We start from the raw sequence: 27,721 nt of genomic DNA, 5'->3' as shown, positions 1-27,721 counted from the left end.
TGTAGATCAGCTATTATGTTTCCATTACAAGACTAGCAATAATGGTAAATATGTCTAGATTTTAATTAAATTTCCCATAGACTTTAGTATCTGTGACTAACAGTATTTAAATCTCTTCAGTCACATAATATTTATACAACTTCACAATTGTTCTTTAGGATACAAATAACTATACATAATCAGTTTTTCACACGAGGAAAGAATTATTATAAACAACTCTGATTATATTCCACATATAATCACCACCTACACTTCAAGAGTACTGTGGCTAATCTGGATCACATTATAAGCATACTCATGTTCTGAAATCTTTATTATCTTCAAACATAACACCAAACTTTGAAATAATAATTCCTGTTTCCCGCTTTTCTGCATGTGTCCATAGAGATGCTTGTCTTCCTTTAAAATAGCACACATATATTTTAATGCCACCCTAAAGACTCTTCAATCTTTTTAGTTCTCTATGGGGGATTCACTATATCACTGTCTTGTAACATTTTCCCAATGTTTTCACATCGATTTTTAAATGAAATTTCTACTCTAGTCCATTTTTAATTTGTATGTAGAAATAACCACTCCTTCACAAATACCTAAATAATACAAAGAAGTCTTCATAGTTTAAACTATATTTTTTAATAGAATTCATGCATTATATTTTAAAAAATCCCTCATTTCAGGAGCACTACGTTCTTATTTTTTAATGTTTTGATCTGAAGATCACCTTGCTATGTATGCCTGGAAGTTAATCTATGCTCTGGAAGTCTTGAAGTCATTTCACTTGGCTATAGAAAAATACATGCAATTTCCAGTAAAGTTTTCCCAAGACATTTTCTCTGTAAGCCTAGGGAACAATCCAAAGGCAACACTGGCATGAATAGTCATGTGTGCTAATGTGGAATTGATGCTAATCAAAAACAGTTTTGTATCAGGATAGCTGCATTTACAATTCTTAACATTCAAGGGCTCAGATGTGTTATTCACTTGTTAAACCACTTATGCTTAACAATAACATAAGCCTAATGTAAAAAGAAAAGTGACTTATCAGTGACAGAACAGGCACTAAAGAGAAAAAAATATACTAATCTCCTCTGTCTTTCTATTTATGTAGAAGAAAGGTGGTAACCTTTATTTTGATTCCTAGTCTACAGTTGATTACTAATTATGTTAATTCAGCTGTAGTTGTTTTTTGGATAATATAAAACATAAATGATGTTGTTGAATTAAGGTGGACCACCTGCTAAATAAACCAAATTTTACTAAGTGTTATTCTACTTGAAATTCTGCAGTTGACACAGAATCAACTGTGCTGACCAGCTTAAAGAAACACCCTCTGAGGTTCAGAAGCTGAACCTAACAGAGTTACTCTCATGGAATTCTATTAGGAACAACAGATAGCTAAAATTTCCCAGTGTGATTCTTATTCCATTTTCTAAGGCACGTCTCACTGACCAGACGTTACAAAATACGTCATGAAATCATTCTCTACAAAGATTGAATTATTTGATCAAATGGCTCAATCAAATTATGTGGCAAGCATAAGTGGACTATACTATTTCCAAACTACTTGTACTCTGACTTCAAGTTTTATTGTTTCCTCTCACTTATAATGTACCAGATAGTACAGCAGGGTGCTTAAGATCTAAAAAGAAAACTGAAAGGCAAAGGTTGAATTGATTTGTCAGGGTAAATGCAACAAAGAGGAATACTATTCCTATTACAAAGAACTATGAAGACAGTCTTCTGACAAGGAAGATGAGATGCCTGCTTCAAACACATTTTTGCAACTTTCCCAAATTTAAAGGTACCAGTACTGTGTTATGCTGTTAGGTAAGCATCTTTCTTGATCTCAGCAATAGCCAGTGGGCCACAGCATAACCAACTACTTGCCTTAGATCAACAATTATTGACCTACTGAAGTAATTTTAAATGGTCATGTGCTTAAAGGTAGATAAATTGGTTTATCTCTTAAGAAATCAAAATTTCAAACAAGATATTCTTAATACAACCCCTTTAGTCTCTTTTATTTTTATGTGTAGTCCTGGCAGCTTCCATTAGCTCATATTAAAATAGCTGTATAAAACCTACATGAGAATTCTTCCTAAGGATCTCACTCAATTTAAAGCAAAGCAATGTATTCTGTACGTAAGTAGTTTTTTTCCTATTCCAAGTTTTATAACCTCTGCCTCTGTGTAGGGAGGCAACAGTGTTTTTCATTGTTGGGAATGTACTAGCATCCTGGGTGCATATTTGATTAATGCACATGAAATGAATGCTGTCTTTTTTCTACACCTCTTGCTTTACACAGTCTACCCTTTCAGAATAATGCCTACAGAACAGGCACTTTTGAAAAGAGGTGCTTAAAATGTGAAAAGAAAAAATAGAATCATATGTATTACAGATAAAATTGCCTAGTAGGCCACCTATGCTCTCTACACACTAGAGAAAGATTGCTCTCCATGGTACATTTTCTAGCATTCCACTGGTGAAATTTTTAATGTGTTAAACAACAGGACTTTTATCATTCATCGTGGAGACGAATTTCCACTTTATATATATTTCTAAAGATGTTTTCTTAAAGATTCTACCTATATTTTCTTTTTTAATTTTACCATACTATTGTATGGCCTGCGTTGGACACCCTACATATTCCTTCTTGTCTTTGATCTTAATACCTACAAAATACTTCAGACATCTTTAATCCTCTTCTAATCTGTTAGTTTATATATAAACATTTATTTTTAAAAAACCCAATGAACTATAATTTGACCATATATATAACTTGACACATAATTTGAACTATATATATGTATATATATGCAATACATAAACACACACAAAGAAGCATATATATGTATCATATAAACATGTATTTAATATTTGCCCTCTTAAAGCAAAACTTCCATTATCCTCAATTTTGCTCATCACAGAATCATCTTCAACAACATTTTGGGATGTTTATTTATGTATGTTAGAATGGCATTGCATCTACAGTCTGATAAGGAATGTCTTTTTTTCTACCACACAACAGTAAAAATTTATGTCAAATAGATCTATATAACAATGAAGCATCTACAAAATGCTAAATTATAAACTGTCTCCCTTATATAGTAGTCTGTAGTCATAAAAAATTTTGTAAAAAAAGTTTTCTTTTTTTCCTTAAGTCTTATTATGGAAAAAGTGCAATCTCGCTCCTAAATGTCAGTAGCATAGTTTGAAAAGAGATAGCATGGTTAAAAAAAATAGCAAAAAAAATTTCCACAACTTAATGACATTAGGCTTTTGCTACTGATTCCTGTGCTATCACAGAAGTTAATTCAGGAATTATGTTTTAGCTTAAACTACTCAGTAACTGAAAGCTATTAAGTCTGGGTTAGGCAGAAAACTGTCAGATATAATTTAGATAAAGCTGATTCTTCATTGATGAGAGGTAGCTATATTAGAAGCAACTCAGGCATCAGGCAGTCCTGTTTTTTATGGTTCATTTAATGAAATTATAACAACTGTAGCAATTAATCCTGAATCATTAAAAAATTGATGACTTAGTTTTGTTCTGTATTAGCAAGTGTATACATGCTAATTTAAGGAATAAATATAGAATTACTAGACATACAACTGTAGAAATCAAGATCTACATTTCTCATCTATACATAAAAATAGACATCTAATATTACACAGGAATATTTGCTTTGGAAATAACACAAGGACAAACCTTTTATGCAGTTTCTATATACTTTTACTACTTATCTAAGGCAAACTCAAATTAAGTGAATTCATACAAAATAAGAAGGTGAGAATTCTTAGACACAATTGATAATTTAACTACTATTTTTCCTCTTAAAGAAGAATATACTGTAGGATACATAAGGCAAAAATAGCATATCTTTTTCATTTAAATTAGATTTATAAATCTAATTTATCAACTAATGTCTTCAAATTGCCATTTCACTGTTCTGTTTCATAGCTCAAGCTGCTAAAAGTATCAGAAACATTTCTAATCTTGTGCGGAATTCTTGAAGTCTCTCATAGCGCATAGGAAAGAAAAATGCACAACAACAATTACCTGTGGAATACACCCTGTGCAGCAGATAAATTGCAAATTATCTGTTACAAAGCCAGATCCAAGAAACACAGTCTAGCAGACAGAAAACACATGGTTTACTCAAATATGACAATTACCATACATTGAATCACTATATGACAGATCTTATACATAGTTAAGAATTTTGGATTTCAAGCAATAAGGAAAGTGAATAATTACATTATTAAAATCTAAAGATGTTTAAAACCCTTAAATTCTACTTTATAATGCCACATTTAGTATCCAAAACTTATCTTTACAGCTTCTGATGTAAAGTGATCTAAAGACATTTCAATTTTAGAGTGAAATGAGATGTCATCTATAGATCTTTAGCATCAGCAAGAATCAATGAAGTGGTAATTTGCAGTAATAGGCAAAACCTAAATATGGCACACCTGGGAAAGAAGCAGCTCTGAGGACTAGAGCAGACTCATCCCAACTGTCTTTATTCCAACAAAGGCTGCATTAAGCCAAGATCTCTCACTCTGTTAAAGTTTTAGCATGCAATAAAATTAATGTTCCTCTACATATTGATTTTTCACTTCATAAAAATGTAACACTCTGCAAAAGAAAATTTCATCTCTTTGCAAGTTTTCGTATTTGTTTCTTTCCTTGGCCTAATTTCAACTGGCAACCAAAGTGCTTCACACCCAAGGCTGTCCCAAGGTCACTGATCTCTCCGTCCAGAAAAAGTAAAGCATTGCAGCTGCCACGTCACTGTCACAAGAAATTTCAACAACAAAACTCCTACTTGTAGCAACACTAAGTCAGCCTAAATGTACATTTAACTATATACAGTGGATAGCTTCACTGGCATTCAGTAAAACATCTTTAAGTCAGGGGTTCCCCACGCCAGCTTAACAACAGTTTTTTTCAATTTTCAAGGAAAAAACCTTGAACTCACCAGATGGAAAAGCTGATTCTTGTCTTAAACAATACTGAATTATTCTATCTGTTTTGAAGAATTTTGAAATGTAAAATATGATAAGAAAGGAAAAAGAAGATATTAAGTCTGGAGTATCAGCAAGGAAACCATATAGCTGCAATAAATACAGACTATTGATGCCTGGAGATGCAAGACATCCCACAACTAAATATAAGTAGTTGAGATCATTTTTAGGAAGATAAAGTGAAGGGTATGTCTAGGAACAAAATAAGACCTAGTGATCTCTACCTTTATTGCAAGAGACATGGAAAATCACTGATCTCACTTTGGTATTTTCAAAGACAATCTGCTTTGCAATGAGATTTAGCCATTAGAAAAACATAAAAAATATTTAATTGATTTGAATTTTATCATACTTGCCCCAAACTATTAAAAATTATTGTGTGTATTAAAAAATATTGCCTTTCTCTTTATCTTTTATATAATTATTTTTATGGTATAGATATTCTGTCAAGAAATCCATAATATAATTTCTCTTACTATCTTTGTGAAACCCCTTTTTTTTAGCATTTGCTTGAGTGTACTGAGTTTCTGTTGCCTGTTTTTTCCATTTGAATCCTAATGAAAGGTGAACCTTAGAACTACATAGATTTCATATTTTAGATTTCATATTATATTTCACATCAGATTTCATATTTTTCTTCCACTGTATAACTCTTTATGACAAAGCTTTTTATACAAGCTAGACCAGTATAATAATTAGGAATGCTTGATGCCAACAAAATTATAGGCATCTTAGAACCAATTTGCAGAGCAAACTGGAAAAAAATCATTATTTCCATGTTACAGATTCAAAATTTAAAGTTACAAATTAATTAAGACATGAACAATAGCTGGGACATCACACAGTGAGCATAAAGAACTTCAACCAATGCTCTAAGTCTGCTGTGCACAGTAGCAATAATGCAGGTGGTCATTGAGTTCTTATTCCCCCTCATTCAGCTTCTGCTACTATCACTGCTACAAATATGAAATCAAAATAGTATGGTAAGACCTTTGAAAAAGTAGACAAAGCCTTTCACCTCTTCCATAAACCAAAGCATGCTTCTCAGTGGCACATCTGTATTTATCAGTGTTATCAAACTGAAGAATTTTTTTCAGTTGCCATAGAACAAATTTTATTGTTTTATGGTCATAACAATGTGGCACTGTGTTTTGAAATTCAATTACTTAGCACCATCTGATCAGAAATCTTTCTTTCTTTGTTTAGTATAAAATTATTTTGTCAGGAGCTTCCTCTCATCAGTCTCTCATTTAATTGCTTTTGTCTTTAGCAACCACAGTATTCAGTTTTTAATTATATGTTTGGGTAGGCCCTAAATCATTGCAACAGACATGGACAGGACATAGTTTGCTTCCATGGTAAAGAACTGACTGTGGCTAAACACTGTCATCTGTAGAATTTACATAAACACATTAATTAGCCTTCCTTTGTTTCTCTTCAAAACCATATTAAAATACCAGACACAGCTGTCTCTACAAAAGATTAAATTCATGTCCTTTCTAATTCATGGTGCCATCCCAGTCACAAGCAATTTTCAGTAGTTTTACTTTCAAAGGAAACACAACTAATGAAAACACCAGTATAAAATTTTACATGTGGAAGTTGTGCAGACATTCTACAAAAAAATTTAGTTTTCATTTGAGACCTCTTTCCCATAGCAATGGGCAAAGATATATAGGCTAGCATTCCTGAAGCTAAATCGAACTTCACTTCTAATAAAATAAGCAGTTATTATGACAGAAGCTGAGATCTTGTCCTTCTATTAGAATATTGCTTTCTCACATATTCTGCTGGTTTTGCCTGGGATAGAGTTAACTTTCCCCACAGTAGCTGGTCTAGAGCTGTGTTTTGGATTTATGCTGGAAACAGATAATAAAGGGATGTTCCAGCTATTGCTGAACAGGGTTTTGCCCGAGTCAAGACCTTTTCCACCTCTCACCCCTCCCCACCAGTGAGGAGGCTGGGGATGCACATGGAGGGGACACAGCCAGGACAGCTGACCCCAGCTGACCACAGGGATACTCCAGACCATGTGGTGTTGTGCTCAGCACACAGAGTTGGGGGAAGAAGAAGGAAGGTGGGGACATTCAGAGTGATGGCATTTGTCTTCCCCAGTCACTCTCATGCATGATGGAGCTCTGCTTTCCTGTGGATGCCTGAACACCTGCCCACCAATGACTAGTGGTGATGTAATCCCTTGGTTTTTTGGCTTGCATGCATGGTCTTCCCTTTACCAGTAAAGCTCCTTTTTATCTCACCTCATGAGTTTTCTCACCTTTACTCATCTGATTCTCTCCCTCATCCCACTGTGAGGCAAGTGCATGAGCAGTTGTGTGGGGCTGAGCTGCCCCTGGGGTTATAATGACATAAACACATAACAAAATTAATTTACAGCGTAACACTTAAGGATAAGCCAAATCACTGGGGCTTTACTTTTTCTGATAGGGATGATCAGTAGCAGCAGAATATGTTACAAAAATGTATCATATTTAAAGCATCACATGAATTTATGGAATAAAGTAAATGGGTTGATGTGGTGGCCAAAGGGGCCTTTCAGAGTCTGAGAATGAAAATTTCTCAATCTGAAAAGCAATAGAAATACTAGAAGAGGAAAAATTAATAAAATTTTAAGATCTTATATTAGAAAATAATGACATAAATAAATTAATTTATTGCTATAGCCACAGTCAATACAACTATGTCTATAGTTTTGCAACAGATGATGACAAAAAGGAAAACAAAAAAAACACAGCAGCAAAGTCCATCATCAAGAGACTGAGCCCACTTGTTCTAATAAAGCCCATATATCTTCCACTGTATTGAAATCCATATAATTACTTTTATTCCTTAGTTAACTTTAATGAAAATACTACGGTTACAATTAGTTGCCACTAACACATCATACAACATTTGTGACGACAGACAGAAAATTTAAAAGGTAAGAAAATCACTGTGAACACTCACTTTCTCACCTATTTAAGCATAGTACTCTTTATAAGAGAAACAAGCAAAAAAATGTTCACAAGTTAAAAACAGGATTAAAACAAAATGTTATTAGCAAACTTTTAATTGCATTTGGGGCATAACATAATTTAACCTTTTTAATCTAATGAACCTAAATTTCTTTTACAATCAATAGTGACAGGCACAGTACTGACAACACTTACAAAACAAAGGCTCAACACTACACAAATATTATTCAGGTTAAATTTTTCCCAAGACCAGGTCTCAAGTCTCCGTCCACAGAGAATTATATTATCACTTCTTTGCTTATAATAAAACCCTTAACATACATACAAAGAGTTTATTGCACCATACACAAACATTATAAACAATATTATTTTTTTATCCTCACTATGGAATTGAGAGTTAAGACCTCACTCTGGAATGGACCCACCCGTCTGTCTGACCTCCAGAGACCCGATATTGGCCATCATTAATGTTTAATCAATTAGCTCAAAGGTTTTGAACGTTTAACATAAACTAATGCTCATCATAAACTAACTTCACTGTGCTGCCAAGATATATTTTGAATACAGAAAGACAGCTTTACTGAAATAGTAGTTTTACAAATTTAAATGCATTAAATAAGCCAGAGGAAAAAAATTACAACAGCCTTGATCACCCAGCCCCATTGTACCTACACACTCTTATTTTGAATTTCTACTTAGTAATAGATGTTTATTACTCTGTTACCACTGAGGTCCAGAATGAAAACTGAGGCCCCTGAATCAGGTAAAGAAAGCATGAAAGGCTACGAGACAAATGATGTGCTTTGCAAAAGACTCCTAAATGCATCTAGATTTGTAGCAGTAACTGCATTAAGTAAACCCATCAGCTGCTGAAAAAGCAGATGAGTGCAAGAGTGGGCTATTTCCCATGACAGGAAATGTTAGCAAGCTGCTCTAACTGGCCAGGCTTCAACAAAGCATTTAAGGATGGTGCTAAAGGGCTCTCTTGGCTAGAATACCTTCTTGAATTGACCCTAAGGGCCTTGTGGAGTTAGGGACAGATAAAAACATGCATTACTCCTTTCTTGTGCACAAAACTATTCAATTAAAGAGTGCTCAGAGAACTGATGCATTCAACTCCCTTGCTATTTGACAGAAACAAAACAGGATGTGATTAACAACCATGAAAATATACCATTTTCATGTGTATTGAGAGTCATATCTGAATTTGACTATAAACTTATCTTATACACTTCTCTCTGCAAAGCTGGAGTGATAAAGACACAATATTATTGGAATATTGGCATAGTTACAAAAATGAGTGTGAGAAGCATATTTTTATAATAAAGAAAACATTAGAGTATGTATGCTTTGGCTGAAACTCTGAAATTTAGAAAAGCATGCAAAGCATCTTTATTTTTTTAAGGAAATTTTTAGATGCATTTATCTATTTCAGAGAGATATATCCTTTAAGCTGGTGATTTCTCTGAAATACCACATACCTATGGGAGAATTTCTCCCACATACGTATGGGAGAAAGCCATTTAGTGAACATTACTATGTCACCTTTCTTCTAAAAGAAAAATACCAATGTCACCAATGGTAAAAAATATTTATATAAAAATATCTACAGAAAATACTTATTTTTGTATACAGAGGTGTAACCAAATCAAAAAAGCAGAAGATATCCAAAGGAATATGCTCCTTCATCTATTTTTAGTGCAATGTATTACTTAGTGTTATTAATTATTAAAGAAAACACATGTATTGTTTGTGTTATAAATTGTATAAATGCTATGAACTACTGAACAAATTGAAACTCTTTATTTTACAGCCCTTAAAGCTGCATTTCTCATTGTAGATATCCTCTCAGCCTGACTTTTGGGCCTTTGAAGGCTTCAGGGAGGAATTACTGCAATACACAACTTTCACTCAGAAAATCTCTCCTTTATGTCTCAGAAAATAAACCTCAGCTTCACTAAATATTAGTAATTATATCCAATTTCTTTCCTCATGAAAGAGGCATGTTGCAAATTCCTCTACCCTCTAACATTTCTAATATAGGCTGGGGGGAGATTACATTTTTTTTTTAAGTCAGAAGGAGCCTTTTATTTTCTGTCTAATTTCCAGCTTTAAGAATTGTGTATTTTACATATTCCATGTGACAAAAATAACAAGATGTTTCACAGTGCTAGGAGAAAAAAGCTACCCAGCACACTTACTGATCAATCTAGAATTTTATTCCCAGATGGTTATTGTCCCTCATTTCTATGAAACAAAACATCATTGCCAGAAAATACACATTTGCTCTTCTGCTAACATTGTTCTACAGCTTAAACACATTCTCACTTTGCCAGTGCATTTCTCTTTGAGCAGAATAAAAAGATAATGCATTTTTTTATTCTACAAGGAGACATAATATTTCCTAATAATACCTAAAACAGAATCTCTATTTCCTCAATTCTAGCTACCCATCTTCCACTTCTTCCTTTTAGAATTAATTTAGATCATGTGACCCAAACTACAAACAGAATTTCAGATGAAATTCTACCAGTACCATGTACATTGCCTTTAATATTTTCTTTCCACTTCTAAAAATACTCTAATACATCCTGATACGTCTTTACACTTGTCTTTTTTCATTGCCATGTCACACTTATGGCTTTAGTCACCCTGAGACATAAAGTCAGATCTCTCTCTTCCTCTGACACTTTCAATTATAACTCTCAGCTTAAAGCAGAAAAATCATATTCGTTCCTAATTAGACTTTATACTACACACTTTTTGTTTCACACACCCTTCTTTCTCTGACTTTTTAATCGGACTTTCACATCTTTTTCTATCAGCCAGTTTTCCAGCCTTTATTTTTGCACTCAGAGAAATATTTCTTATTGCCTTCAAATTAGGCTACAGTTCAATATGAATTTGGTAGCACTGATCCAAATTAAAATAAGAGTGGAAAAAAAGGGTGGCTCCATATTGGCTCCCCTATCCAGCTTATCATACAGGTTCTGCCAACAGTCAACAGGAGGGCGAAAACAAGCCCAGAAGGAAGGATGTGATTCTTTCAACACACAGACACATCAGCCTGCTCCAGAGGCATTACCCAGTAGTCCTTCACTAGCCTCAGCCTGTCTAACAGCTGCCTGCCATAATCTTCTCCTTGCTATTAGCCTTTATCTTCTCCTGGCTGCAGCACTTGTTCAATCCATCACTCATTGCACTGCTTCAGGATGCTAAGAACGTAGATCATCATTCACCTGTTCCCACGATCCTGACAGGGCTAAGCAAAGGGTCAGAGAGAAGAGCCTGTGGAGGGGGTGGCAACCCAGCTGCTGATGGCAGGAGGTTGGAAAAACTGCAGCCAGGAAGTTAATCTGCAAAGCTTGTTTTACAGCTGAGTACCAGACTAGTAAGAGCTTGCTGCTCTCAAAGGACCGGATCATTTTCACCTTTTTCCTTTCTGTGCTATTACTGCTCCTCTTCCTTGCTTCCAGCAATGCTTTCCTACTCAGGGCATTGCTCAGTCCTTTTGTGAACTGCCACCTGCACCCACCTCAGAGCCAAGGGCTGCCTGAGACACTGGGAGAGACTGCAATCCAACTGGAACACTCAGCAGGAAGAGAGACATGGAGGCAGAACCATGCAGCTCTTTTCCATCTCTTCTCCTTTCAGTTGTTTCATCAATGGATTGTAATACCAACTAAGAATAAGTAGTATCAATAATGAACAACTAAGCAACAAATCTGAGTTGCTTTTCGTATACTGAGTCACTGCAACTCAGTGTTAAAAACAATATACCAATTTAATTGTCCAAAATGTATTGAGGAGTTGGGAAGATCTAAATAATTCACCCAGCCAGACTCCATAATATGAGCTTATGGTAATTGTGATTGCCCAGTGGGTCTATTAGGAAAGGTCAGGGAAAAAATATGTCTTTCCTTCAGAAGAAGAGAAGAAATATACTGCAACACCACTCTGCAGCACTGAAATAGGCATTGACCATCTTGTCACATTAGAGTGCAGACATAGTTGCTGGTATAGAAATATATCATTCAATAAGGTCTCTTGTCCAAATATTTATTACTTAATTACTTACTCATATAAAGAAAAACTTCTGCTTTAATAAATCATGAAATTTTTATGAGGACAGAAGGCAATAGAGTGAGACTTGTGAAACAAACTCCATCTCCAAGGTAGCAGCTGAGAAAACGTCCCATAGTTATTACATGACTTGAGGATGGAAAACAGGTTCTGACACAATTAACCTTTTGGCAATACAGAAAAATTATTAAAAAGACTAAGTGGTGTTTTCTTGAAGGCCAAAATTTGTACACCTCGCAAACCCACACAAACTCAACACTACTTCAAAACTGATAAACACACAAGGAGCAGTTACAATTAACTTCTGTTTTCAAAAGAAATAATAGAGGTACCAGAAAATATTCTTAGTCTGGATGTCAATTTTCTTTGTTTGGAATAAATGAAAAAAAAAAGGCAATATGTGCCAAATATGAACATAGAAAAGAGACAACAAACAGTAATAAAGGGGAAGGTAAAGGACACAACTTCTAAGCATAACAAGGTAACAGTACCTGGCAGATAAATTTATTGTGCTCTTAAGTCTCCTGTTACTTGCAAAAGTACTGTTGTGAATGTGTGAAATGGATTCCAGGATTAAAAGACTTAACAAACGTATCTCTTCCTGAGCCACCTTACATCCTTATGAAAATATACATTTTTATTTCTATTTTAATGGCATGACCCCCACTATTGCTGTTGCAGGTACAAATAGCAATCAAGGGCAGTTTTACCAATCAAAATGTTGCTGTTCTTCTATTGCAATTTAAAATATACTTTCCAGAGATTTTGGTAATTTAACACTCTAGCTAAGTATTGGGATCATCTCATCTGCAGATACACTTACGTTATCTAAAACAAAGTTCAGTAGAATTTTATATCTCACACACACACATGGATGCACACATACAAAAAAATAGCAGGACAAAAACAGGATTACAGTAAATTCCATTCAGGATGATATACAGAAAATTAAGTGTTAATGAGTTGTAAATCTTAAAATAACTTACTACTTCTATTCCTCTTTCTAAAATACCTTTGTACTAATATTTCTTAAACCTAGAGGTGAATTTCTGATCACACTAAAATCAGTAATTCATAAACCAACAGTTTTTACTTATAAGTGTCCCCCAGTTTTATAAGTACCTCACTATACTTTTTTTTTTTTTTTTAGCTTATGGGTAATTTGGTTTCCAAGCATATAAATAGAGTTTATAATAGGCCTTGGAAAAGTCACCGCAGCATATGCAGTAATTGGTACCCTGAAAGCCTCCATTTCAGATCTTTTATGGCTTCAAGTAAACCAGTAGTAAATTTCTCTTTCTACCATTTTAGTTCTGAACCCAGTCATGTAAAACATTTTACTACAATGTCTATCTCATTCCCTACAAGTATGTTTGGGAATGATTTGTCAATGAAAGTGAGAGTGATTCTATGATTCCTTGAGATGCTATCAATACATAACTACAAATGAACTTCCAATTAAGCTCCATGATGCTGATGCTAAATGTCTCATTTCCACGAGCTCTTCAGAGAGGCAGTAGATTATCCCACTGAACTACTGAAATACAGAATTACATGGTATTAAAGCTGAGGTATGCGTTACTAGAACCTGTTGAATGCTTTCAAAATACAATGCTATGGTATTTCATTGTTTAAAAGCTGTTTCTCTCTTTCTTTAAACTCTTTTAATAGTCTGTGAAATTTTTAATATTCACAGGATTTACACACAGGTAAAATAATAGAAGTATGGAATAGGAATAAAATATTTTCCATGTATTGTAGAGCTCTCAAATACTAGAACTCTTCAGCTCTTCTACCTGAAAGGGTTGATTAATCTATTAAACTATTAATCTATTAAACTGTTTAAAGATTGTGACATATTTATGCCCAAACTAATGCAGGAAAAGCTAGTAATTCACAGTTACAAACTTGTGCAAGAGACAGCTTATGTGTTGGGACACTTGATTTTAAATTCTGGACCCTTTTGGGCCCTGCCCATTTTTGGTATTGAACTCACTTAATTGGCATATATTAACTCTCCTGTTTTAAGGTATGAAGAAAGGGGAAAAGAAAGAAAACCCTAATTTGTTATTATTTGATTTACTTTAAAAATCCTCTGCCACTAAGTTTGACACAGAAGAATCATAATAACTAAGAATAGAGATAATAATTAATATTCATCCTTGTCAAGATTATAAACTTTACATTCACCTTTTTTAAAAAAGCCAGCTGCAGAACATTTATTTAAAGCATAGAAATAGGAGCTGATCATAAATATACTGAGAATGTCAGACCAATTTAAAATAAATCTTAAAATGGGTTTTAGTAAATTATGAACACAGGCCTTCAAGTTTTGTAGAAACAAAATTTAGTCAAGGCAGGGAGTTAGTCAAGACTTCTTTAGAGAGGCAATGGTTATTTGGTGCCATCAGCACCCTAGAATCCTTGGAGTACAGTTGTGCTTATCATGGGCAAAGAAAAAAGCCATAGTGGTATAGGCCAAGTAAAAGTTGTTCTATTCATCCAAGCCAGAATACAGACATTTCAAGGTATTTGCTTACAAGCCTCCAAAACATTTACCAATGAAAAATTTATATACCTTGCTTCATCTATTTTCCATATGAAAGAAGAAGAATGGACTGCATCCACAATTTTACCTTTCCATGATTTAAACTGAGAAATGGGGTTGCAGCAGCTGAGCCCAAGCAAGTGAGGGGCAGCTATTGTTTAGGCAGAACTTAGCTATTGCTTAGGCAGAACCCATTTTAAGTGCTTCTCATGCCTGTCCCATGCACATGCTTTGTTTCAAAGAAGGGAAAGCCACAGAAACAGAGCCTTTTAAGCGGTTCTTAGGCTGACAGCAATGTCCTAGGGTCCAACTGGCCATGTGTTGAACCCTACTAAGGCAGACCACCTTAGACCAATGTTTAAGCCAAGATTACAGGAGTCTTTCTGCCACAGACAAGGAAGGAACAGAATACACACAGGTATGCCTCTGACATCCTTGAAAGTGAGTGATGCATGAGAAATCTTGAAAGAGGAAGCAGAGGACTGAAATTTGTATCCCTCTAGACAGAAGCTAGCAAAGACAAAGACCAGAAGAGACTGTAGAGAAGACTTCAGAGAAAAGAGGAGTGAACTGGTTTTTCTAAAAATTAGGGGCAGAATGTGAGAAAGAAATTGCATTTCTTTGCATAATCACAAAGAGGAAAAAACTGGGCACACGAATGATGAATCTGTGGGAAGTGAGATTCAAAGCCTAAGGTAGTTTATAATTAGCTCAGTTAGGAATATTCAATTAAAGGCTTTTAAATGCAGTGTAGGCAACCATGAAGTTTGGCTTCTCTCCAAAAGTAGTTGCACTCATACCCGGAACCAGGACAGTCTCAGGAGAGATAACTGAAATTAATGGAATTACTAGAATTTCCTCCCCTGGTCAAAAGTTAGTGCTCCTGCCTGATGTACCAAATTATTCCCCATTTAGGTTACTCCTGAGACACATTTTTAAATAGCAATATTGAGTCTACTTTATGTTTAGTTCAATATTCTCCACGTGACATAACAGAAGCCATGACAAAAATATGTGTCCTGAGAGTACAGTTAGGATATATGTATCAGCAGTTTGATTTCTCCCTCTTCAAGCCATGCATTTTAACTTCTTGGGTTCCCAGTCTGAATGCTATTACTATTTCATTAAGGCCATAACTATCTATGTTCTGGTTCCTGAAAGCCTATTTGGCATAACATTCGAATTAGCAGTAATGAGAGGAATACGTTCTTCCATCATCAAGTTTGTTACCTTGATGAATATCTCTCTGTAGAAAAATATGAAATGAGTTAATGTACCTGCCTATTAAAGCCACTTCAGGAGATGGCTGAATGTATGAATGGCCTATTAGCTAAAGCAAAATTCAACCTCAGGCCCAAGGAAGAAATACAGATGTATCTAAAAGTGGATTTATTGCAGCTATTTCTTACAGTACTCAAAGAAAAAGTAGATGTCAGCAAAATTTGGAGTGCTAAAAGATCACACAAAAAAAGTTAGACCATTTTGGGGCTATAAGATTTTGCATACAAAATAGTCAGGCTTATATTATATTTTTTTTGTGCATATAATGCTTCTTTGCTACTTTGTAGCTGAACTAAGATTATCTGTCACAATAAAACCCAAACAAACAAACAAACCCCAAACAAACAAACAAAAAAACAACAAGAGGAAGACCAGCTGAATGAGTCTTCTATTTAGTACTCAAAGTGGCAGACTGGAAAAGTATTTTTAATAAAATCTAAGGCCTGACAATTTGTTTTAGAGAGTATTATCAAAAGGATTATTGTTTCCAGAACTATCTAGAAAAGTGGAAATAAAATACTTAAATATGGATATTTGTTTCCTTTTTTCTTCTGAACTTTCTGTAGTGCCACTGAACTATTTTTTTGCAGAGATAGGTAAATCACTATTATATAATTACAAGTAAATGCAAAATACTAAATTCATGCTTGCTTTATTTATACATACCTGAGTAAATATTAAGAAAATCTGTTTTAACATTGAAAAATGAGTATTCCCAACTGTTGAGGAGTTAGAAATTCCCATTGTCACAAAAATCAAAATTATCAAAGAGAGTTTAATGGATTTTAGAACACACAGGTAAGGATGGGATTTATATAGAAATCTGATAAGCAGGCCTAATCTTTGATAAGCAAAAAAGAACTGGAAAGGTCTTCCAAAAATGTTAAATTTAGCTGCTTCTTCTCTAGGCATGAAGTCAGCTATTTGTAAACACACCCCTTTTATAAATATGCCAATCAGTATCTCTGAAAAGGGTTTTTTGGGTTTTTTTTGCTAGTGATTTATTTCACCTGATTTGTGGTTGGTTTGGATTTCTCTTGCTTTGATTTTCTACCCAAACTATTTCCACTGGAAATTTATCCCAGGATGTGATGATTCACAGGGAAGAAAAAAAAAAAAAAAAAATTAATCACAGTCACACACAAATTTTGTTCTTCTGCTACCTTTTCTCATTATGTACCAGCAGGATGTATTTATCAGCAGGAATCTTATTTTCCCCCTGACTCTCCTACACTACACAACACAAGGTTTTATAAACCCCTCTGTAATGTGGGCTCTTCTGTCATCTGAATAGTATTTAATTGCATATGTTCCACTTTGAGTTCATATGATTCTCAAGCACAAAAAAAATCATAGCTGAATTAATTATTCTAAGCGAAGTGGCCAGTTACTTACTGCTCCTGGAACAGCTCTGAACAACAATCCTGGTGCACCCTCAGATATATTTGCTTTTTTTTACAGCTGGCTTACAGCTATGAGCTCTTACCTCTTGGTCAGCCAGTAATACAGAGATATGTTCTCCCTCTCAGTTATTTCTAATAAGCTCACAATTTAAAGCAGAATTACATTTTATTGGCTCCAAATGACCTTCCATCGTCAACTTCTTAGAGTGTAATCCCATTTCAATTATTAAAGTCCAAGCAGCCTTTCTGAATGATACTCCTATGTCCTCCTGAGCTGCATTTTGGGGAAAACCACTTTCCTTCTCCATTCAACCTGTCCTTTGCCTTCTCGTCACAGTGATGTCCTCAAAAGATTTACTTGGCATTAACAATGTTATATTATCTACTGCATTTTATATTACACTTTTACACAATTGCCAAATAGTTAGATTTCTACAAAATGTTAGTTCCTCTTCTCTGGTAATTAAAATTCCCAATTAAATTACTAACTCTTAATTATTGCTCAGTATCAAATGGCCCTGGTCCTCACCAGGTAATAGTCTTGTAAGAAAACAGGTATTAACTTTCTCTGAAAACACCTATCCCTGTTATTTTATAAAAAATATTTCTTTTATCTCTTTTATGATAATACTTATAGAAGTTAGAGGCTGAATGCACTCTCTTGGAAATACATCAGTCACACCATAAAGGAAATGGTCAATATTACCAAACACTGAAGACTTTATTTCTTGCTGCAGACATAAACCAAAGGATAATGAATAGCAATGCTTTTAGTGTTTCTTGAGATATGTTGTGAATTCTTATAATACAAGAGTAGAAAGCAAACATAGCCACTACAATATTGAAAAAACACAAATATTCTGAAATATTAAAAATTGAGATTTCTTAGCCAAGACAAATGAGTTCTGATATCTCTATGTAATCTAATTTATTTTGCTTCACCCAAAAAGTATTCAGCTAAGTCAAGACAAGGACATGTCAGCTTTACCACAGCTGTCATTTTTACATGCTTTTAATAGTTAAGGAGTTATAGCAAAAAATGTATAGTGATAGGCTTCTTTATAATTTTGCACACAAACACACACATAAATCCCTTTGAGGTATATCAGCTTTAAAAATAAAATTTTGTCACCCAAAATAACTCATGAAATATGCAACATGTATTACAAACAATTATTCATCAGACATATCAGATAGCAATAATGATGACTTAAGTTCCTTAATTTCAAAATATGGCATTAACACACACAAAATATAGGGGAAATTAATTTTCTATCATATGAATTTTAGGTTGTCACATGACCCTACAGATCTCAGGGCTTTGTAGCCCTCAAAAATGGGAATTTCCATCTTTGTCTTCAATTTTCTATCCTGTTTGGCAAAAAAAAAAAAAAAAAAACTGATAAACTAATTCATATAGTAGAATATGCTGAATAAGAACATTTACTCGCCAAAAATTTCATTTCCCTGCAGATCTCTGGTAATCTTCTGAATTTCTACATTTCTCTGACACTTTGAACTTATTTGTGAACAATTCTCAACTTTGAGGATCCTTTGAAATCAATTCCAAGTTATTTAAATACTTATACTTTAAACATGTCAAATCAGATTGATCTGGCTGTAGTAAGCCAAACTTTTTATTTCTGAGCATATCAGCTGAGCATACATCATTGTTAATAGAGGGGTAATTAATTCAATTGTTTGTTAATACAAGTATTTGGTCAGCACAGAGTATATGTGCTATTCATGTGGGGAAAATATGCTGACCCAACTATAACATATGTATGATTGGGTATGTATTTGCATTCAGGTCTTACATTTCATCAATAATTTTGCCAAAACAGATGCACTTTCCAAGCAAAGGTTTGATCAGCTGTTGAATGCAGAGCCATCCTTGCAGCCTTTTTTTATCCAAAACCATGGATAGAGATTTATTTCTACTTTGATCTCATACTATGTTTTGTTTCAGGAAATGAAAATCAGGACTCATATTTGTTGCTACCTAACATCAGATTTTTCAAATGTCCTTACAATAAAGGCAAAGTACAGGAAGTAACAAGATCTGCTTTGCCTGCCTAATTTATTAATATTTTCACATTGCTCTTTATAGGAATAAAATAATCAAAATGCATACACATATAGACAGATCTCTCCAGTATATATAGATATGTGCACTTTCATAAGCATGTAACACATTATGCTATATTCCTTAAAGATGGAGTGGTTTTATGCCTCTTTTGTTTCCTTTACCTCTTTCTCAGTGCTATAATGCAATTCTGTGTCTGAGCACCAGACTTCAAATGAGAGATCTATTCAAAACATGCACAGACAAAATAAGTGGTTTCCTTAGTAATGGAAACTATGTGAAAGCCTCTGAAACAACTCCTCCTCCAGTAAGTCATGGTGTACATGATCCTTTCTATCCCCAGCTTATTGATTTAAAGATAAATTTGCATTTAAAGAAAAATATTTAATGTGTAGAATTTTTGGAAGTGAAACTAGAGATGAGAGGGAAGACATTTACTGCATTCCTAGTTACAGTTTGGGTTTTAGTCAGTATGGATGTTGTATGTCCCAGTGACCTTTTAATTAATTTTCTAGATCTGCAAGTTGAAAAAAATGAAATTGTATAACTAAACTACTAAGGACTTCAGTTAGGTAACCATTACACTTCCATAGTTTAGTGTATTTTATTCAAACTAACATTAGGTAACCATATTCTAAGCAAACACTGCACTTATCTGTGCTGTTTCTTGTCATCACCATGACAAATTCAGGCTGTTGATGGCATGGGAAAATAACTAATGCCTCTCTCAGTCTCAGAGTAAAAGTAACTAAATGTAAAATGACATTCTAGTTCTAATATTTAGCTTAGTGACTCTAAAGTTTTCTAAATAACCAGTACAGCTCTTGTAGTTATAAAAAGCAGATAATTTTGAATTTCTATTGTTATCCACCCATTTTAATATTAAACCACAATAAAATGCAACAAGAATAGTTTGTTTTGTTTCATCAAAAAAGTTAAGAAATTCAAGTCTAAAGATCTGCCCTTGAGAAACACATACTATAGATATCATTTATTGCCACAAATGTGGTATTATGAGGGAAGGTGGCTAAATTTAAAATAAAATTTTTACTGGAAGAAGGAGGTTTCCTGTCACTGATCACATACTATTTGTCACACCACATAGTGTCGACAGAAATAGTACAAACCTGTTTCAGATAAAATATCAGTTAATGTTCCATAGAAAGGCAAAAATATACAAGCAAAGAAAGGGAAAATGGCATCTCTATAAGGAAAGAAATTTCAAGACTTATCACCATCCAATTACAACAAATTGACACCAGTATAGAAATCCAAGGCCTTACATTCAAATCATTACTACCACTATTTTCTTCATCAGCCTTAGATACAGATTAGCTCCAAGAGCTATGACACTATGCTACATTCCATGCAGATTCTGGGTCCCATCAACAAGGATCACAAACAAGCAGATCCTTAAGAAACCAACAAGGATATCCCAGTTCTAAAGATCCACCACAGAGAAGATCCCAATAAGCTATATCCAATTAACAAAAGCTGCAAAACCTGAGATGTCACCACAAGTAAGACATGAATTTACTGAGCTGAAATCATTTTCTAAACACATACACTGAGCTTGAAAATTGCTTTACAGATATTTCCTCTGCCTTATCCAGCTGCATATAAAGATTCCCTAGCTGCTTTTCACTATTCTGTCGTCATTAAGAATCCCATGTGATGCAGCAAGGTTGTGGTTTCTATGTGTGACTCACTTCCAGCCTTCTGCAGGTGCTGCTATGCCAGGGATTCTTGCCTATTAAAATAGGGTCAAGGATGAAAATTAGAAGAACTCAGACATCCCCATGTTGGACCCAGTAGGGATGAAACTTATTAAGATTTTTCAGACCTTGAGCCACTCCTGCAAGCACTCCTCGAGCCAGTCCTGGCTGACTATGGCTCTGGGACCTAAAATGAAGAAAGAGACCATAGCTTTTGCCTGGCATCTCATACTTTTTGTTTCATTGAAAACAGTTGCTACATGAATAGGCAAGTTTTCTAGAATAGGAAATACCTCCTTGATCACCAAGATCAGCTCTTAACCCCTGCTTTCATTCAACCCCATCACACATGACTGAATTTGCCTGTACTATAAGGCTCTTCAGTATGCAGTTCCAGATTTTGCAAAGTCATATAGCACCTACTACCTACACAGCATTTAAAGAAGTAACTGGGGCTTTGTGTATATGTGAATTTTTCCTTATGTGAAATTCTTTACAGATTTGTTTCCATCTGCTTTTGCTCTATTGTATCAACACTAACTCTCAGATCTGATAAAATAAATTTCGTAGCAGGTTAAGTAACCTGATACAGCATTTTCCATTATGAAGTGCAACTCTAGAAATTTGAATTCATTGCTGGCAACAAGCCTTTCATCTTCAAAAAAGATAAAGAACAAGAGCCAGAAATGTTGCTTTTGTTTAACACCAAAAAAAAAAACCATTCAATTTTGTAATAAAAAATTAGTCTGTATGGGAGCATAGCCCTTTTAGGAAAGCATCAATAGTCTTGCCAGAATATCTAAAAATGCACATGGCAATGTCAGGTTGATGACATTGCACTGAAAATGCTGGCAAAACAGGGTTACATGAAGTGGTGGCTCTTTTTTCTCTCTTCCAGGCAAATCACACAATGACAACCAGCTATAATTAAGAAGTCAATTAATAAATTAACTGATGACATCACAAAACAGATTTCTTTGAAACTGACCTTCACTCAGAAAGGAATACCTCCCCACAACTTACATGGAAGATATAAAAAGGTGTGCTTTGCAGAAATGGTGAGAATGAAGATGTCAAAAAAAAACAAAATAAAACAAAAAAACAAAAACAGTTCACCTCTTTTTTTTTCCTCTATGGACTACAAGAAGGAAGTGGAAAAAGCCACAACTGAACCTCCTCCTTGTAGTCATGGTGCCTCAGAAACCAAGACAGGAGCTCATGTAGTCATAAGCAATAAAGCTGTTCCAAAAGTGTTGTCTCTTTTACACGTGGACATAATCTGTATGAACACACACTTAAAAAAAATTAATTTCCAAATTCTGAGATAAAGTGTGCCATCTTAGAATTTAAATCAAATAGTTGTGGTATTTTTACTGTAACTGCATAGTATTTATTACCATTTTTAACTACACTTGCTGCATTCTAAACAGAGCTCTGCTTAGACCAAAACCACTAGAAATGGTCATGATTAATCCTGTATGGAGGCCCATGGATGCTCTGCCTTTCTACATAATGAAAAAGGGGGGAAAGTTTTGAAATCATCTTCCAATTTTGAGACAAATGCAGACACAGAATCAATGTATTTTAATAACTAAAGGGTTTATGGATTGTGTTTATTGTCCATTACAAACAAATAATTACTTAGTTTATTTAATGTGCACTCAGTAATCAGATAAAACATATGTTAAAAAAATTCCTGGAGTTAGTCTGCATTAATTTCATTGTCTCTCTATCAGTCTGAGAGATTTTTTTTCTATCCTGTAACCTATTAAGCTATATATATGATTATCATAAAATTGATTACACTGCTATTTTAAAACCACCAAGCATCATAGTGAAATCAGCAGAAAAATAACTTAATGAACTTTAATAATCATAATTGTTTTGTTTATAAAAGATACTTTTATCCTGCAGATAGTAAAAAGAAATATTATTTAGCATTATCTAAATCATAAAATTCAATTACTTCATTTTTTTATGAAACAGAATTTTAGTATGATTTAATAACCTTTTAACTAATATGTAAATGTATGCCTATCAAGGAAGTACTTTAATTGCATATATAGTCTATCATAAGAACTCACTTTCTTTATGCAAGTATACTTTAGTTGATTTAATTATCTAGCCCTCTAATTACACAGTCCATACCAATCAACCCAAATGAAGCACTTCTCTAATCTTAATTTCATATGTCAAATCACTGAATATGTTTTTGCATGATTCTCATGTTAATTAGAAAGCCAGATTTTGAGTGAATGACAGTGAGTTCATGAGTACACTAGGGGCAAAAGCCAAGAAAGATTTCACACAGGGCAATGCTAGTCCCTAAATTTTTACCTTTCTCCAGATCACCTATTTCTCCAGTGGATGAGATATGAGATCTAGCAGTTTTTAGCTGTCTTAACTTTGTCCAAACTTTTTGAAATACTCTTGTCTCTTACTTTGCCCACAATCCCCTCCCTCCCCTGTAGCACAGGTTAGTATCTTTTGTGGGGGCGAGGTAGGAGAGGGCTGAGATCAGGAAGGATTTTTCTTGGTAGAGCTATAATGTCAAGAAGTCTTACTCTTCTGGCTTTGTGCTTACTTTAAACATCCTGAGCATTATCCCATCCAACACCAGACATTATGTTGTGCAGCAGGGAAAGCTTATAGTTTGACTTGGAAGTTTCAAATGGCTTGCATTTGCAGCTCATGGTGGTGAACATTACAAAGATCAGAGGCTCCAAGAGCCACCTCCTGGGGGCAAAGGAGAAACAGGATTTCACCAATGAGCCCTGAGGCTACAGAAAGATGATGTGATATCTTTCTGATCTTGGTCTTCCCTGTCCCAACCTCAGGCAAGAAGACCTGAAAGGTAACTAAAGATGGGTTAGCCCCAACTTTTTCATTATAACTCTTTAGCTCACATTAGAAAAAAAATTGAATATCCGTAACAAAGAATGATAGAAAATAAAAAGACCACTTGGCCTTCCCCTGGCCTAGAGTATCTCACCTATTTGCAGATAATCAATCACATAAATGCTATTATTTCATGTATGAAACAGTCCCACTCAGTTGGATGAGTGAAAAATGAACAGCACACATCTTCGAAAAAAATTAACTTTTTGTTTGCTGTAGTTAGTTTAAGTGCAGTATTCAAAAATTTGGGGTGGAAGGAAACTGCTTTAATATAGCCACAGTGTAAGTACCAGTGAGTCTAACAGGAATAGTTTTGTTACATTTGCCCTAACCAATTATAACAACCTGAAATTTATTCAGAATGATGGCATTAATTTAACTCACTTTTCATAATAAGTGATTTTATGAAGAATAAAATTATTTTCTTACAATAATTAAAAACAAAAATAATGCAGTCCAAGATTTGATCCAAGCTAAATTGAGATGAGACTCAGTATTCATAAAATAGCAACCATTTTATTGTAAAATTTTGGTGCTATTGCTGCTGCAAAAAGTACACTAATTCACACCATTTAGTAATCTTCAGAAAATATTCATACTTTTATTAGACAAGATCGCGAGCCTTTCTTCAAAGCAGATGTGTGAAATGAGAACCGCATCTCACTTCAGTCCACTAGAGGGTGGTTTGACTTACTCAGGACTATGGGACTGAATTCATGCAAGAGATCCAACATTTTCATCTTTTTGACCTGTTGATAACCAATTCTTTGTGCTTCATTATTAATCATCTCCTATTATAAAGTAATTTCTTTTTTATAAACAGTATATATGATAAAAAACCCTTTTTCTAACAACATCTATCTCATTTATTGTCCTGTATATCTAGGAGAAGGGGTAATGATAATCACAAATTATTCTACAGATTTTAAACCTTCAAAGTTTGTATGCCTTTCAGTCATAGACAAAGAATAAACAGGGTCAAAAAAATAAATCATTCACCAAAGAGCATAGCATAAAGGGAGAAAGAAGAAAGAAAGGGAAGGAAAAATCTGGGCATCCTATTGTTTGTATAATTGGATGGCTATAAAAGACAGACTCAGGGAGAGATTGAGAGAAACTGACTTCTTATTTAACCAACCTCTTTCAGAGTTCATTTAGAATTTTTATTTCTCAGGAAGATGTATTACTGCTCTTACTTTCTACTGATAAGCACAGGTAGTAAATTGGAAGAGGAAGAATATGTAAAAATTTGGAAGAGGAAGAATATGTAAAATATTTTCCTGTCTTAAGCTGAAAAAAAAAAAAAAAAAAAAAAAAAGGCACCAAAATTGGGAGGAAGGCACAACATTTTTCCTGAATGGTTTCAACACACAGTATCCTCTGAACTACAGCAGCCTTTGCAGAACTTCAGTGATCTCTAATAAGTTGTTCTGAGTGCAGATAACTGCCCTTGAAGGGGGAAAAAAATAAATAAAAAAGGAGGGTGGGGGTAGAAAATGTGGACCTCCCAGTCAGTTCCGTACAGACAGCAAGCGTGCCCGCAGCTCCCGGAGATGGGAAGCGATATCCGGGCGCGCTGAGCGGCAGGCTCGGCGCCCCGCGCCCGCGCAGCAGCCGTGTCACGCACCGACAGCCTCCCGCGGCCGCGCAGCCGCGCGCACTGCGCGCAGCGGGCGCGCCGGGCCGCCGCTGCTGCGCGCCAGCCGCGGCTCCGCTCCCAGTGACCGCGGAACGGCAGCACCGCGGCGCTGAGACAGCCGAGCGGGGCTCCGCTAACCACCATGGAAACAAGGAGGAATAAGAGCAGCTAGCGAGCTGCTCTCTCCCCCGCCTTTCTCCCTCCGCTGGATTGCGAGCCTCAGACAGCCAGGCAGCAACAGCGCCTGGCAAACGCGAGGGATCTCAGCTGGCAGCACGGAGTCTCTCATGTTGCAGGATATCAATAGATGCGTCTTTGTATTATAGACTGTTAGACACACGCATGCACACCGACTCCCACCCACACGTACATGTGTGCTCATCTATACAGACTCTGGCTTCAATACAAGTATGTCGCCACCTGAACTAAGGATTCAAAATTACTGAGATGCAAGAACTCCTCCAGCTCTGAAACTACTCTTATTATAGGGTAAGTTCCTCTTTATTTTCAATTTTGCCCTGACTTTTATCTAACTTCTAGACTCTTTCCCCTTTCTTCTTTTTGTAAAGTTATTTTATTAATGTATTTTCACATATTACTTTCTGAACAGAAATGCAAATGCATTATGCTTTTTATTCCAGAGATAATCTAAATATGCTTGCAATAGTATCAGATTTGTGCATTTGTTACCTTGAAAGAACATCAAAGGATAAAAAAATATAAAAGGAGGATGATTCCACTGATGTTTCAGAATCAATATCAAATTAAACACTTGTTCCATGTTTTGAAACCAATAAAACAAAATATTGTTTTATTGAAAGGACAGCCTCCTTTCTTCTCTCTAGTGCTAGGATTAAGGGGAATGCTGTTTATGTCAAGACCTAAAAACCACTGAGCAATGAGGCTGAATGAGCATATCACAAACAGTTATTGAATTTCTGCCAGGCTACATCTTAAGGATTGTGGCAAATGACTTCGCCTAAAAACATCCCCTTTCCAGTCAGAAGGGACAGTGTGAATGTCTGATTACTGATGCAGCTGGAACTGACGCGTTAGGTAAAAAGGATCACATTAAGCGGAGGAGTTCTAATCTTCTTTGGTAATTAACAGGATCTCAGCAGGGTGCCTCTGTTTACATGGAAGGAGAGTGTTTAAATCCATCACTATAAAAGCTTTGCCTGTTTTAGTATAGCAAGGCTCAGAACTGTTTGTCTTTGCTTTCCATGTCTTTGTTTTCACATGTCTAGCTGGAGTTTTTGCCCAGCACTGCTGATGAGAAAGAGAACCCAACACAGGGGGAAGGAGAAGGCAGCAAATGCAGGGGGCTAGAAAAATATCAGTGATTTTCTATTTAACCAATTTAATCAACTTAAAACTCCAGGCTAGCACCACAGTTGTCTAATGTTCTTGTGCTTATGCATGTATATGTCATTTCTTCCATGCAGTATCAGAATACCTCAGTATCCTTTAGATGAAAACACATTTGGTAAAGTGCACCAGCATGGATTTGTGATTCATGCATCAGTGAAAGAGATAGATTTTACTTTACACCATGAAAAAGACAGGTTAGCCCTCTAATGAATGCTTCAAAGTGAAAAAAATACAATCTGCATTTTGCCGTATGCGTTTGTTCGCTTTATAGAGTACTACATCTGTATTAAAAACATCTCAGTATTTTGATTGTTTCTCCTACCCCTTTTTCTCCCTTCAACCCCCTTACTCCTGTGAACTCTGGAGAACATCATAAAGATTCTTTTCCTTTGCAACAATGTAATTATTTGCTTGTGATTTTAGAGCTACTGTGTTCTGAGAAACAAACTGTGAAAGAACCATCAACAGATAGCCACTGGCTTTAAGTCTGTCACCTTTCCAAAAATGTCAGGAAATGGGTAGCTTAACAATATGTGTGGTAAGAAGTCAATTAATTCAGGTGACCTTTGTAAATGGTGACAATAAAGCAGCTCTAACAATATGCCACAGCATTCGACATTCCCCTCTGGAAAATGAATGAGCTTAAGAAGAGGTTTTCTTTTCAGAGTACAAAATGAAAGGTACTGAAGCATTAGCT

At 35.1% G+C, this 27,721-nt stretch overlaps 2 protein-coding genes across 5 annotated transcripts in view; one reads left to right on the top strand and one right to left on the bottom strand.

Annotated features, from left to right (window-relative positions):
- The window catches only part of IMMP2L (inner mitochondrial membrane peptidase subunit 2), a 405,909-nt gene that overhangs the window by 183,428 nt on the left and 194,760 nt on the right, over nt 1-27,721 (bottom strand). The gene's annotated exons all lie outside the window — the stretch shown is intronic.
- LRRN3 (leucine rich repeat neuronal 3) overlaps nt 25,517-27,721 on the top strand; it is a 46,755-nt gene continuing 44,550 nt past the window's right edge. For both annotated transcript variants that reach the window (XM_021545263.4, XM_085568331.1), the window contains exon 1: nt 25,517-26,142. The gene's annotated coding sequence lies outside the window, so the exon portion shown is untranslated. The remainder of the gene's footprint in view (nt 26,143-27,721) is intronic.

This window comes from Lonchura striata, chromosome 1A (genome assembly GCF_050655825.1).
Source record: "Lonchura striata isolate lonStrDom1 chromosome 1A, ASM5065582v1, whole genome shotgun sequence".
NCBI classification, from domain to species: Eukaryota; Metazoa; Chordata; class Aves; order Passeriformes; family Estrildidae; genus Lonchura; species Lonchura striata.
Note: the sequence above shows the minus strand (reverse complement) of the source record. Positions and strands in the feature narration are given on the sequence as shown.